The 15,069-nt window shown below is 28.0% G+C and overlaps 1 long non-coding RNA gene across 1 annotated transcript; it reads right to left on the bottom strand.

Annotated features, from left to right (window-relative positions):
• Positions 1-4,605: 4,605 nt before the first annotated feature.
• LOC119686277 lies at positions 4,606-11,950 on the bottom strand. Its single transcript, XR_005252904.1, has 3 exons — positions 11,796-11,950; positions 11,612-11,724; positions 4,606-4,662 (listed from the first exon to the last, which is right to left on the bottom strand). It is a non-coding gene; the product is annotated as an uncharacterized LOC119686277 (long non-coding RNA).
• Positions 11,951-15,069: the final 3,119 nt, after the last annotated feature.

Raw genomic sequence — 15,069 nt, 5'->3', positions numbered from 1 at the left:
GCTGTTTAGTGGCAGATTTTATAATTATTCAAAATTCTCAAGAAAGGGGCCTCCTAAAGTATTGATTCGCCGCCGTGAATGACCTGGGCAAAGAGAGAGCAGATGGGAGGCACTCTCATCGTCTTTCCCACAGTTGCGACAGGTATGATTGAAGAAAGATTCAAACTTGTAGCACGGTTGCCTAGTTTGCAGTGATCAGTAAATGGGATCATAACTTTATATAAAAATTGGAAAGCCATTACAATGGGTCAATCAAACCGTACTAGGTTTCACTTCTTTACCCAAAACTAATCTTGCGTGGTGAGTAATATATATACTGTTCAGTATATTTTCTACTTATTCTATTTTTATTTTTATAATTTTTTTATTTTTATAAAAAATAAAATTACTTTTTAAACCACTTTATTTTTTTAGAATTTTAGATTCGGTAGTGAATTCATATTATAATAAAGAAAAGTATCTAAAATTTAGACTTTTTATTTATTGCTTTTTATTTATTAAAAGTTTATTAAAAAACTTATTATTTATTATTCAAATATATACATACGCAATTTAAAAATAAAAACCAATTAAAAAAATTAAATTGAAGTGGTTTAATATGTAAAAATTATTCCTTGGGTATTGTACAACATTTTTTATTAACAATACTTTATTATATTAATATTCAAATATTTTATATATTACTTCATGTTTTTTTTAAATTTTATGTTGAATGCTTTTAATGGAAAATTCTTCGCCTGTACCTTTTATTTTCATGGAAAAAAGGAGTAGTGCACTGCGACCCAAAAGAACTATTGTGTTCCTTAGAGTGATTAGAGTATTACAGTGTATAGAGCCTATCTTTCTTGGTTTTAGATCCTTATGATCCATTAGAGTGGATTAGAGTGTTAGAGTTTTAGAGTGTATAGAGCCTATCTCTCCTAGTTTTAAGTCCTTATGATCCATGAAATACACTCCTAGGTGTTTCTTCTGCTTGTACATTAGTGCCGGGCACTACCAAAGCAGATGGAATGCAGTTTCTCTATCTTCTCTACAGTATTTACAGTCTGAGTTGGATTGCATTCCTAACTTCGATATATTCGCCTGTAGCTGATGTGGTGAGATTGTGTTAACTTTTTTGCATCAAGATATACCATATAAGTGTAAATGCTAGAGCCTACCACCTATTTTTTTTTATGTAATTAATATAGAATAACTAATGAAAATACTTAATTAATTGTTGTTAATAAATAATATAAAATATGAAATAAATCATAAGAAAAAATATTATAAGAAAATTATTCATGAATCAAAAACTTTATGCAAGAAAAGTATCTCAGTTAAATTAATATAATTATAAAATAAAAAAATATTTAAGCTAACAAATACTTCTTATATATACAATAAATAATATACAATTAATATGCTTTAATGAAATTTACAATGAAAATTCTAATTATAAAACAGTGTCATTTGCATTTGATAAGAAGTGCACTTTCAATCACTCAAACGTGCAGTGATAAATCTCATACACAATTTCAGTACTAAATGTGCAACTAAGGTTTTATTAGACATATCACGAAATATTATTATTTGTTATATATGTACAATATATGCTATTTTATATAAATAGCATAACACTGCTTTTAACATTTATTATCTATTGTTTGTTTGGCCACCTTCGATGTCTCAAGGTACATTATAGTCATTACTTAAGCGTTTTCTCTAAGTGGTGATATGGATTTTGCTATTACACATTTTTACATCGACATTCCACATTTTCGTACCACACAAAATAAATCCGAATCGTTAAAAAAATATAAATTTATTATAATATATATTTTTTTATATTTTTATTATTTAAGTCCCAAAAATGTTTACAAATTTTACACATTTAGAGTAAAATTAGAGAAAATAAGTTCTTATTACGATTATATATATTAATATGCACAATTTCTCTATCAAACTCAAAACAGCTGCACAAAGAAGTGTAAAAGGTAAGTTTGTCCTTTTTCCATATTCAAAATGTTTAAGGATATTTAGGATATTTGCCAAGAATTGTGTAGGTGTTCTGGATGATGCTTTTGTGTTAAGCGCTTAATTGAAAACAAATAAAAAATATATAACACAGCAAAATAAAACTTTTAAAAAGGTTGCAATTACTTCTTCCAACATTTTTATATAAAATTTATAAGTTCTCTCTAAGTTTTCAGTATTAAAACTCGTTTAACGTAATTTAATAAAAAGGATGTCTCATATTTTTCCGACTCAAAATATTTAATTTTAATTTTTTCAAGGCCCAATTAAAGATTTCTACGGACATTATAGAGTAAATAATTTTTTCATTAGCTTGTGATCTTAACTTTACTCGAAGATTGAAAAGGCATTAGAATGGATCAACCAAAGCTTAACATTCTAGGTTTTACTTCTTTACTTAAAACTACTCTTGCATGGTGTGAAATATATACTATATATAGTTATAAAGTGTGTCATACAACAGATAATGGTAAATATATATACTGTAAAGAGGTTTTTTCGAAAAGTACTGAACTACAACAACAAAAATTCATTCTTATATTATTTTAATTATTTGAATTTTTGGCTGACTATACATGTCAACTGATTCGAGTATTACCAAATACCCATCATCAGTGGTCTTAGAATTATTTTTTATATTTAATTATTAGTAAATAATTTTTTGAGACTGCAAGTACCAGGAATCGAACTCGTGCCCTGCCAAATTTGAAGCTCAAAGTCAACGCACCTTAACACTATCGTTTATTCATAAACAAAATTTATCACAAATTTTATAAAAATCGGTATACGAATATCTTTCAAATTTTTTCCCTTTAACAAAAAAGTATTGAATATAACTTACTAAGTATTGAGTATATGTTTACTACAATTATGTACTCATTAAAATGAAGTAATAGTCATGTGGATTAAAGACCATATCGGTATTAAGCAAAACGAAGAGGCAGATAAATTTGCAAAGCAAGGATCAAGCCATAACTTGTATGGCCCAGAGCCCAGAATACTATTGAGCTACAACATGACTGCAGCCTATGTCGATAAGTGGATAACTTCACTTCATCTTAATAGATGAAGAGAGATGAGTACTTGTAGACAGAATAAACTCATGATGCCGAAACCGTTGGCCAGGGGATCGATAAAAGTATTTAGCTATTCACGGAGTACCCTTAGCTGGCTGACCTGATTGTTTATGGGACATGGAAACTTCAAATATCACCTCAAAAACTCCTAATTTTTTGTTCTTTTTTTTGAAACTAATGTCAAGCTTTATAATGAAAGACTATGCATTACTCAGCAGTAAAATTAAAAAAAGAGTGTTGAATTTTTCAATAAGAAATTTTAAAATGTTTTTAAATACAATGAAAAATTTCAATGGGCTAGGTCGTAAGTCACACATAAATCTATTAATCCCTAGTGATATCAAATGCAGCTAAACCTTTCTTTAGCTTTTTTACGAAACGAAAAAGTGCTTCACGCATCATTCCTGAAACGGAGCCACCAAGCATTTTTAAGTGTTTTTTTTCAGCGTCTTTTTGAGACCAAACTTAAGTCGGGAATTGAACTCAGATTCTTCGTGCCTAGTGATATCAAATGCAGCTAAACCTTTCTTTCTAAAAAGTACTTCACGCTTCATTGTTAAAACAGAGCCACTAAGGATTTTTAAGTGTTCTTTTTATGCGTCTTTTTAGACCAGACTTAAATCGGGACTTGAACTCAGACTTTTCGTGCCTAGTGATATCAAATGCAGCTAAACCTTTCTTTCTAAAAAGTATTTCACGCTTCTTTTTATGCGTCTTTTTAGACCAGACTTAAGTCATGAATTAAACTCAGATTCTTCGTGCCTAGTGATATCAAATGCAGCTAAACGTTTCTTTCTAAAAAGTACTTCACGCTTCATTCCTGAAACGAAGCCATCAAAGATTTTTAAGTGTTCTTTTTAAGCGTCTTTTTAGACCAGACTTAAGTCAGGAATTGAACTCAGACTCTTCGTGCCTAGTAATATCAAATACAGCTAAACCTTACTTCCTAAAAAGTGTTTCACGCTTCTTTTTATGCGTCTTTTGAGACCAAACTTAAGTCGGGAATTGAACTCAGATTCTTCGTGCCTAGTGATATCAAATGCAACTAAACCTTGCTTTCTAAAAAGTGCTTTCCGCATCATTCCTGTAAAGGAGCCACCAAGCATTTTTAAGTGTTCTTTTTAAGCGTCTTTTTGAGACCAAACTTAAGTCGGGACTTGAACTCAGACTTTTCATGTCTTAGAAATTTTTTTAGAAAATTGCAACCTTTTTATTTGTATTTTGTGTATACATTGTTTAAAGGATACACTTGCAAACTGAAGCTGTTCTTAATATTTTTTAGTAGATTTCTTTTTAAAGATAAAAACAACAAATCTTAAAAAAAATATTTAAAATAAAATTTGATTAAAACATTTAGTAAAAATATTGTTTAATATTTTTATAGTGTGTTGGTTAATTGTTGTTTTTTTTTGCATATAATTTAAACACAAATAATAAAATTTTTGGAAAATATTTAAAATATGATTTCATAAAAAAATATTTGGCATATTGAAAATAAAGCATGGATTCATACTTTGACATTCGGCTGAGACTTGAGGAATCCATACGAAAAATAGTAATCCAAATGCCGCTGTAAAAGAAAAAAGTAAGAAGAACAGACAATGGAATGTGGTGGAATAAAATATATATAGATTTATTTTTCGATTTACATTTTTTTGTATATAAAAAAAATATGAAAGATTTATTTACAAAAGTTTGAAAAGGTACTATTTTACAAAGTTTATATTTTCGCAGATAACTAGAAGGACTACCAGTTAGAATTTTTTTTTAAAAGTAATTAACTGCCAACTGGTTTTCATATTAGAAGGGTCATATCTAATCCTCTTTCTTTGAGCGCTATCTATAAGATAACATGCTTTTGCAATAACTTTGTTGATATTATTTTTTTTGTGTTTTTTTTTTTTGTATTATAAAATATCTATTTATTATAATAAAAATAAAGACTGTTACAGCACAATTTTTAATTTTCACGAGACGTTTACAACGACTTATAAATATTTATATATGGTTTACACTACATACTTAACAATATACAAAACGTATCTAAAATATACAATTTTTATTCAATCCGAGAATGTCGATTGCAATATTAAATATCTTAGCCATTACAGGAAAGATGTGATGCTGTGACAAGTGATAAGTAGGTAGGAAGTAAGTAAGAACATTTTTACAAAGTATATATGAAAGATGTTTCGGATGTGAAGGCAGAAAGTTACGTATACGCAATGGACAAGTGATTTTGATACTCTTTAAATGTGTTTATTAGTTTTGCAATTGTACAGATGAGATAGTAGATAGATTGCAACTAATTTAGTTTAGTAAGTGAATTTGTTAGTTATTTGTTTCTTTAATCTTAAATGATTTTATGAAAAATATAGCTTTTAAAGGTAAAACGCAGTAGTATTTAATATTTTTCAACGTGAAACTTAAGAACAAACCAAAAAATAAAATCATCTAATTATTTTGTACATTAGTAAGTGTTTTAATTTTAAATCAATCGAAATTAAAGTGTTAATTATTTTATGAATAGTTTGGTCTAATTTATTGCAATTTAAATTTTGTAAGACTTACATGGAAAGCAATTGTCTGCCGTTGAAAATTTTATGTTTACCAATATAACTTTTTGTGTATCAAATTTGTATTTCAATTGCGAATTGTGAAACATAAAAATAAAAACAAATTAATATAAATCAATTCAACACAGAAAAAAATGTTGAAAAAAATTAAATATTATTTATTTAAAATAATTTTCTTCATAAATAGGTATAAATGTATTAAACAGGAATTATGTAAAAAATTTGGAATATGAGAATAAAAACAGCACTGTAGTAAATTTAATATATTAATTTTATAAAAAAAATATATTACATATATATATACATTGTGACCGAAAGGTTTTCGGAGGTTCTCATTTAAAATTCGCGCGCTGTATATTTTTCGATATTTTAAGTTTATGTAGTTTGGCAGCACTGTCCTTAATTACTATGCCAAAAATGAGCGCGATCTGTCAGACAGTTCGTTTACGGCAGCTGTTGAAACCAGTTCACCTCATTAGTGCGTTGCGAAAAAAACAATGGAAAAAAATATTGAACAAAGAGTTTGCATCAAATTTTGTTTTTCGAACGAAATTTCGTGTGCAGAATCGTTGCGAATGCTACAAAAGGCTTATGGGGAATCAGTTTTATCGAAAACTCAAGTTTATGAGTGGTACAAAGCCTTTCAGGACTGTCGTACGACCGTCGAAGACATGCCGCGTTCTGGACGACCTTCGACCTCTACCACCGACGAAAACATTGAAAAGGCAAAGGAAATCGTGTTCAAAAATCCTCATGTGAGTGTTAGAGAGATAGCACGAGAGCTAGGCATCGGTCGTGAGATGGCTCGTTTGATTTTGGTGGACAATTTGTGTATGCGACGTGTCAACGCCCGGCTTGTTCCGATTCACCTCAATTTGTTCAACATTATCAACGATTTTAAGGCCAAACATTCAATAAATACCATCGAACAGCCACCGTATTCACCTGATCTTGCACCGTGTGACTTTTTCCTGTTTCCCAACCTCAAATTACCACTCAGAGGAACGCGTTTTGAATCCATAGAAGACGTAAAACAGAATTCGCAGAGGGAACTCAAAGCCATACCGGAAAGCGCCTATAAAAAATGTTTTGATGATTGGAAGCAACGTTGGCATTTGTGTATCGCTTCTAATGGAGCATATTTTGAAGGAGATAAAATAAATATTGATGAAGATTAAGAATTTTGCGTTTTATTTAAAATTTCCGGAAGCTTTTCGGTCACAATGTATATGATTATATTGCTATGATTATGATTATGTTTATAATAATTGGAAATAAAAGTTAAAAATAATATAAGACACATACCAACAACTTATCGACGAATTAAGTGTAAAAAGTGTAAAAAATTATTTATGGAATATTTCCCAACTGAATGCCATAAATGCAGAAGAAAATATAAATGAGATAAGGAAGAAAGCGATTATTTCCCCCTCGAAGAAGGGGTCCATTTCCATATTAACTGAGATACAAAATGTCTGAAGAACACGTTACCCGTAAAAACTCTTCAGTAAATTTACATGGGCTAATGAATAATGTCATTTAATTAGGAAACAAGTTATTGTTTATTCCTTTTAAAGAAGGGATCCTATAGAAGAACACTGTATCCATAAAAAATCTTCAGTAAATTTAGATGAACTAATGAATTATGCCAATTAAGAAACAAGTTATTGTTTATTCCTTTTAAAGAAGGGATCCTATAGAAGAACACTGTATCCATAAAAAATCGTCAGTAAATTTAGATGAAATAATGAATTATGCCAATTAAGAAACAAGTTATTGTTTATTCCTTTCAAAGAAGGGGTCTATATCCATATGAACCGAGGTATAAAATGTCAGAAGAACACGTTATCCGTAAAAATTCTTCAATAAATTAACATGGACTAATGAATTATGTCGTTCAGTTAGAAAACAATTTATTGTTTATTTCCTGTCAAAGAAGGGCTTCATATCCATATGAACCGATATACAAAATGTCAGCAGAACACGTTATCCGTAAAAATTCTTCAATAAATTTACATGGATTAATGAATTATTACATTTAGTTAGGAAACAATTTATTGTTTATTTCATTTCAAAGAAGGGGTCCATATTCACATCAACCGATATACAAATTTCAGAAGAACACGGTATCCATGAAAAATATTCAGGACTAATGAATTATGTCATTTAGTTAGGAAACAGATTATTGTAAGAACTAATATAAGTTTTACATTTATATAAAAACATTTCAATGATGTGAAGTATTAACGTATATAACGAATAATATATAAGCAGAAAAACATATATTAGTTGTACATGTTTATATAAATAGTTCAATTTAATTTATTTTGAACAGTGTCTTCAGAAGATTTTTATCATTCTGTAATCCAATAAAAGGACCAGAGATATTTAATCAGAAACTATAATTATTGTTATTTTAAAAAGGGTAGTGCACTAAAAAAGACCTAAAAGACCTATTGAGCCCCTTAGTCGGATTAGAGTCTTTCTCCAAGTCCAATATCTTTAATGAAAGACAGTATAGTGCCTATCTTTCCTAGTCTTGAGTTCTTGTTATCCATGAAATAGCCACCTAAGTGTTTTTTCCGCTTGTGCATCAGTGCCGGGTATCAGTGCCAAGCACTTGATATGCAATTTCTGTCTCTTTTCTACAGTATCTGCAGTCTGCAGTTGGATGGGATTTCTAACTTTAATAGGTAATTACTCAATCTACAGTGACCGGTTAACCAGAAACTTAATTCAATTGAATTATATCAACGACAACCAAAAATGGAAAAGAATGTAAGTTCATATAGCTCTCATTGATTTAAGCCAAAGCTTGGCGATTAATTGAAATAAGCAGCTTATTTTCTTTGCTCCTAATTTTTGTTTTTTTAATTATTTATACTATCGATATTAAAAAGTTGTTGAAAAAAAATCATAATACATTTTCTCTGTGAATGCCCGGCTTTGACGCCCAGAAGAAATAGGTTCTTAGGAAGATACTTCTTTGATAGTTTATTAGACTGTTCATCGGTGAAGATGAAAGATCTATTAAATTATCTAAATTCGGCAGGATGGATTTAGTCTCTAATCTTCTATACTAGGGTTCTTGACAGAAATGTGATAGCAAAACGGCGAAAAATTGCTAATTGAGTTACATGGAAATTATCTAATGGCCTGCCACTGCAACCAACCAACCATCGATATCAAAACCAACAATATTATTAGTAAAAGTGCATATATCGTTTCTAAAACCTTTGATAGAAGGTATAATAATCCTCTTAGTATCTCCAACTTAACGAGAGCAATACAAGACAATGAATATTTGTCTATAAATATAAATTTAAATATATATGTAAATATATACAATATTTATATATTTTTATGAGCAATTCATTGATATTTATTTAAAACTGGGTCGCGATCATGCCACAAAATGAAAATAATTAACATATGAATAAAAAAAATAAATTAGACAGAAAATAATTTTACAATCAAATTTCTTCTTATTGAAATATATATACTTTCAGCACCCTAAGTGAGATTTAAAAGCAGAACATCAAAAAATAATTATAAATATATCTCAAAAGTATTTTAGTTTTATTTTTAATTTTAATACATAATTTCCTTGAAATTGTGCAGATATTTTCGTATGTTTTTAACGAATTAAGGCGAAAATGTTGTCTAAAAATACTGATGAATGATGAATTTCCGTATGTCATCAATCCATATAATTGAAAATATGTTTAATATTAATTAATTTCAAAACACTGATTTAATTAAAAAATTATTAGCACACAAATAAACAGCACAAGTTCGATTGATAAAAGAAATTATTTTTCACGGTCCCACAGAACAGTATGATTCTGCTATATTTGGAATAAAAAAGACTGCTATGGTATATGCGGATTTAATATAGATTTGCTCTCGATAAATAGGATCATAAATTTGGTAAGTAAATATAATGTATAATGACTTATACAGAAGCTTTCAAAAGTTAAGTCAGCGAAAGTGATTGGTTTTGAATAAGGAAGTGATATTTTAAAATAGGAGTCGTATTAGTATAAATCGTTCTCTATGAAGGATGAAAAAACATAGGAGTGATTGGAGGTGAGAAATAAAACTTTCAAAAATCAAAATTGCTTCATATGTTAAGCTGAAATATTATATATTTTGATTTGATATTATACGTAGATATCTTAAGATCTGAAAAAATTTAAAGCAATTGAATGGAAATGTTGGAAAAATAAAATTATTTTTAACAAGATAATACTATGTGTCATAAATCCATGATAACAATGGTAAAATTTTGTGAGTTGTATATAAGATTAATACTTCACACGACCTTTTCTCCAGAAAACTATACTTCTTTAACTAAAGATTTGTTGTTGTTTTTATAATTATTTCATATAAGTTTGTACCTTTTACACAAAAAAAAAATGGTCGAATATTTTTAATAAACAATAGTTTATAATAGTTAATAATTTTTGAATAATAAGTAGAAAAAAAATTTTTTTTAGAGAAAACATATTTTTTTCGTGATAATTGACTTCAAAAATAAAAATTTAATTATCTAGTTTTATTATTTAAATATATGTTTTATATATATTTAACTATTATATTGAATATATTATAATATATATTTTATATGATATAAAAAGTACCGATGATTTTTTGTCACTAAATGATCTTATCACCTAGTTCAAGGCTGTTCTAAGCATGATCCACGTGGCCCGTGCGGCTCGCGGATAATATATGTATGTGCGGCCCGAAACATGTTTGTAATCTACCACAATTACACAAATTTTCTCTTGATATACCATATTTTCGTAAAATTACATTAATTTATTTTTATGGTACCCTAAAAAAATTAATTCAAATGAATGAATAATAAAAGCAAATTTGACATTAGTAAATTTATACATTATAATCCTATTTTTATTTTCTCCAAAAAACCATAGACGTTTTTACTTGTTTCTACGGCCTTCCGATCTGTAGAGTGACTTGTATTGGCCCGCGATCGTATTGGTGTGAACAGCCCTGATCTAGATGATCTAATATCTTACAACACTAAACTGATATTTAATATAAGATGGTGGTGTTACTTTGCATTTAAAGTAAAAGAAGACTGACTACAGAAATGATTCTGTGAAGCATAGTATATATGGCCTATGATATAAGATATTATATATTTTCCGAATATATAACATTTTTAGTATATAAGTTGTGTATTTAGGAAGTGTTTAAGGGATCTCTATTGAAATTAAGTGTAATTTTGCATTTCGAAATAAAATTTTATCAAGTATATGCCCTTATATATAGTATATCTCCCTTTTTGGCATAAATACGCCTAACTAAGCCATTGAAGTAGATAGTATCTTTATCTACTAGATTTTGATTTTATTTAAATAGGTTTTTGATATTATTTAGATTATAAAACCGTGTAATAAAGCAGTTTCTTGTAATAAAGCTATTACATTATTTTGTTATCTAATCCAAAAGAAACTACGAAGGTAGGGTCTAAAACAAAATTTAAATATGAAAATAAAATAAAGAAAATTAGAATAAAAATAAAGATAAAGATAAAAATCGTTTGTGAGAATGATACACAAAATTTGTACGCTGATATGTTAATCTATTTTTATATATATTCTTTTGATGTGCGTTGATCTTGATTTGGACAGCTTAATTAGATGCTTCAAAATCAACAAGTCGGAATATTTACGGCATTTTTTCCTTCCTAGTTGAAGTGTATTTTTCGCAATGTAGAGCGAAAAAAAATTTCTTTTGTGAGTTATATTATTGTGTCATATATATTATTTAATGTTTTATAAAACAGCACCTTGAACTTTTTCAATTTTAAAAAAATATTATTTAAAATTTATTAAACAATTTATATATATATATATCTATATATGTGGCCTAGATTTGAAGTTTAAATAAAAGTTAATGAACTCAACTAACCTGCGAGAGTAATAATCCATTTATTGGTATAACTTGTGTATGTTGCCACAGCGCCACCCATTTTGCAGATGTCTGTGATGTCTCTTAGTGTTGTGCTAATAACCAAATAGTAACTAAAATATATTATTTATTTTTTTAAATATATAATAAAATGATTATTTCAGTTTTTATATTGATTGCCCACCTTTTTGGATTTTCTATTCAAAGCATTTTTGACTAATGTGAGTTTTTATTAATGTTTGTTTATATGCATTCTATATATAATATATCCAGAGTACTATAACAATTGAAACTCAGTGATGTTGATCAGGATGTAACAAACAGTATCAAATTAAAGAAAATTTTCTAAAAAAAATTTATTGCTATATTTACATTATAAATATTTCAAAAAGAGTATATAGTATAATAAAAAAAAAAAAGAAAAAAATTTTAAAAGTGCGCTAAAATAAATTTTAATTGAAAATTGAAATTTTAATCTGTACATTTCAAAGACCCTTAAAAAGAACTATAAAAATTACTAAAAATCATGCTATTATTTATTTCTTATTGTTTATTTGAAACAATATGTATATTGTTTTTTATATTAAAATTTACAAAAAAAATATAATTTTATTTTGTTATAGATATACAGTATAAGAATGTGAGTCTTTCAATTCTAAAAAAGCTATATTATAATTTTGTGCTTTTAATATATATTAAAAAATTTTTCTACATAAATAATAACTATAAAAAAGTATTTTACTACTTCTGTTTAAATTTGATTATTAAAAAAATTAATATATATATTTTTTTCAATTTCAGTTTTATATCTTTTCGTCTCATTTCAAGAAAACAAATTGGACATAAATTTTCAATTTTGACGTCAAAGAAACTAAATAGAATTTTTTAATGCGACATTTTTGAAAATAAAAATTCAAATATTTCGTCTTAAGATATAAATGAATAAAAAATGTAGATACTCGTAATCAAAATGAAACATGTTTTTGCAACAAGAGAATATTTTTTTAAAAATTTTGTCTAAGTACTTAATTTACAATATATATATTAAAATTCAAAAAATATTTGGAATGAACTAAACACATTGGTGGGCCTTACAACTAACCTTACAACCATCTAAAATTTAGAATTATTATAAATATTTTATTTAAAGAAAAGTTTTATTTTCTATTACTGAAAATTGCTGCCAAAAAAGAAAATCCCACGAAGAAATTATTTAAGTAATTAAATAATTGGTTCTATAGTATTAGAACCTTCACTGAAAACAGAATATTTTTCAAAAGCTAGATAGACTGTTAAGATAGCTTCTGGGTGGCAGCTACAGGTGCAATTTAATCGTGCCCTACAAGCAAAATTAACATTACCACTTTTACCTTTATGACGATATTTCAGGTCTGACGTACAGACAGTGTCTTATCAGTGATATCACAATGAATCTTTATGTTCGCATAATTGCACTCGAATTACCTCGAATACCTTTACTACCAACTGAATATTTTATCGAACAAACAGCCACCATCAGTGCATAGAGACTTAAGATTTTGAGCACCTGTCATTCAATCTCACTAAGACACAGTAAAATTCTATCAACTCTTCGCAGCATTGGTTGATATAAATCAGATTGCAATCATTTCGCTTAAATTTGTCACAAACATTCTCATATAAGAGAATAAAAAAGGAGGGTTGTTGATTATAAGTATAAAGCAAGGAATGTCAGCGATAGCACCACAGGAGCCAAAATTTACTCTATGCACCTATAAATGTGTAAATCCTATCACTCTCACAACGTAAATATTAGAAGTGCAGTATTCGTCACCTAAGGGCCCGCTTAAACTTCCAGGAATATAAAGTCCATATTCTCACAGATAATCAGTTAGCTATCAAAGTTCTGTCAGGTGCCTTTATATCATATAAGCCAGTTCACAGAGATAAATTAACTATTAACCTAATAGATAACAGTTCCAAGATAATTTTATTTTTGGTTTCCAATCATGGAAATAAAGCAGAAAATGAAAACTTTGATTAGCTGATGAGATTCGATACAACTATTTCGTATTAATCCCTATTCTTATCAGTTACAAATGAAGATTGACCTATTTAAGAAACTCTGATTTAATGTACAGGAATAAAATTATATTTTTTTTGATAGAACACTTAACAAAAGTACCGGGAGCCATGGCGCTGAGTATATTCTATCAAAACTTTTGTAGATCATATTCGTTACTTCCGGTGTCTAGTTGGGATTAGTAACATACCATCTGTTATGTTACTGTTCAAATTTGTGCAGATATAGATATTAACAAATGTGTGTATAATTCAATAACTCACTTTGAATCAATCCATTGGGATTGATTGGGATTGTCATACGCCCAGATGATAAAAGACCCTGTTACCAAAATTGCAAACATTACTAGGAAAAAAATAAATTACAGATTTTGTGTAATCAGTTAGTCAAGATCTAATCTTGGTTAATCTTTACTGAGCAAGGTGGTCACCTTCGTAATGTTGAAAACTTGTGCATAGACAAGAGAATTTATTTAATGGATCTATTAAAACTATCACAAAATACAGGTGTATACTCTTATATATATTATATATACACACATAAGTTGTTGTTGTAGTTTCTTGAGTTAATACTTTTGCGCACTTTTACTCTTTTGTGGCTGGGGGACTGATCCCTTCCCCACACTAGCTTTAACTATGCAGGAATTCATATCGTTTATTAATCTTTTAATTGATGACGGACCGTAAGTCAGCATATCTTCCTGTTGTTCCTGAGGTGGACTTGGGATTTGTTATGGCAAAGTTGGGCAGCGTATCAATTTTTGTGAATAATTTTAGGACTCTGTCCCTGATGTCTTTTCATATATATTTATATGGTTTTGTATATATATATATTTAATGGCATTTGTATCTTTTCTCTAACATAGTTTACAAAAAAATGTTTTTTTATTACAACTGCAATTACAACATATCGTAGCGAAAAAAGTGCTTTTATACAACAATTATATGATATCTTAAAGCACTTTAACTGTGTCTAATAACTTTGAAAACTATGTATATAAACTCCTTTATAAAACGTATTTCTTGTCATTTATTTCACTGTTTAATCAACTAAAATACTAAACTCTTAAGATTTTAATGAATTTACCAGACATGTTTGGGTGTTAATTACAAATAGTATTTAATAATATTGAGACATTAATATTTTATTTATTTGAAAATGTGAGTTTAACAAAAATCTGGGAATAAGGTCTGCAGGCAATGATCAATGAGTCGGTGAAGTTTTAAAGAAATTTCTTATTTATTAAAGACAGTATTTGTAGCCTTTCAGAAGATAATTTCTATTTAATCAACAATTTTCAATAAAATAACAATTCAAATGCAATTAATTAAAAATCAATATTTACTAAATGCATTAACGATTTTAATTGTTTATATAATTTTATTTATGTGTGTCG

The sequence above is a fragment of the Teleopsis dalmanni genome, chromosome 2 (genome assembly GCF_002237135.1).
Source record: "Teleopsis dalmanni isolate 2A chromosome 2, ASM223713v2, whole genome shotgun sequence".
In the NCBI taxonomy this organism is placed as follows: Eukaryota; Metazoa; Arthropoda; class Insecta; order Diptera; family Diopsidae; genus Teleopsis; species Teleopsis dalmanni.
Note: the sequence above shows the minus strand (reverse complement) of the source record. Positions and strands in the feature narration are given on the sequence as shown.